The 1075-nt window shown below is 26.3% G+C and overlaps 1 protein-coding gene across 2 annotated transcripts in view; it reads left to right on the plus strand.

Annotated features, from left to right (window-relative positions):
- Nucleotides 1-719: 719 nt before the first annotated feature.
- LOC111701245 (uncharacterized) overlaps nucleotides 720-1075 on the plus strand; it is a 20470-nt gene continuing 20114 nt past the window's right edge. For both annotated transcript variants that reach the window (XM_023472438.1, XM_023472439.1), the window contains exon 1: nucleotides 720-800. The gene's annotated coding sequence lies outside the window, so the exon portion shown is untranslated. The remainder of the gene's footprint in view (nucleotides 801-1075) is intronic.

Consider the following 1075-nt stretch of genomic DNA (forward strand, 5'->3'; position numbering starts at 1 on the left):
AAAAGTGGACAAATTTCAAAATCTTGTTCGTCTACCTGCAGTATCGTCCAAACGGTTGTATTATCGGGCCCGAATTTCAGCCTTCAAAATAATTAGCTTGTTCGTCTACCTGCAGTATCGTCCAAACGGTTGTATTATTGGGCCCGAATTTTTTACATGACCCCAGGAAAAAAATAGGGGAAAAAAGAAAAAAAAATTTTTTTATTTATTTGTATTACCAACTCAATCGATCAGAAAAATGAAAGTAACAAATTTTAAAACATAAATAATCTACAATGGTAGGAGATTATATCAATACAATGAAGACAAATTTTTTATTTAAGTTTTGATTGTTAAAAAACTTTTTTCGAATTACTTACAAGTTTGCAAGTAATCAAAGAAAAGCTTTTTTAATTGATAGCTTCTCCTGACTTCTGTGCTTCTGTATCCATGCTATTTAACAGCTTGATAAAAATCAGATTTGAAATCGAAAGTCGTCTTCATTTTATTGATATGATCGCCTACCACTGTAGCAACATTTTTAACAAAACTAAAAAATCTGGGAAACGTTTTATTTTAACAAATTTTACATTATACATTACTCAGATATTTGAACACTATAATTCAATAATTCTGCAAGAAATTACTTTCATCTCATTTGTACAATCTTAAATTATAAAATAATAAAATTATAAAAATGGATCAAATAATAATTTGTGTTTTAGTGTTCTTATCTGTAGGTGAAGCTAGGAGGATAGATAAGGTTAAGGCAGTTAGTAATTATTCACCAATAGGTGACAAACACACACAAAACATAAAAGGTATTTTTGTAAATATTATTATTCATCCATATATTCATCTATTCATCTATATATTCACCTATATATTCATCTATATATTCACCTATATATTCACCTATATATTCATCTATATATTCATCTTTATGTTCACCTATATATTCATCAATATATTCATCTATATATTCACCTATATATTCATCAATATATTCATCTATAAATTCATCAATATATTCATCTATATATTCATCAATATATTCATCTATATATTCATCTATATATTCATCTATATATTCATC

Source organism: Eurytemora carolleeae, unplaced genomic scaffold (genome assembly GCF_000591075.1).
Source record: "Eurytemora carolleeae unplaced genomic scaffold, Eaff_2.0 scaffold44, whole genome shotgun sequence".
In the NCBI taxonomy this organism is placed as follows: Eukaryota; Metazoa; Arthropoda; class Copepoda; order Calanoida; family Temoridae; genus Eurytemora; species Eurytemora carolleeae.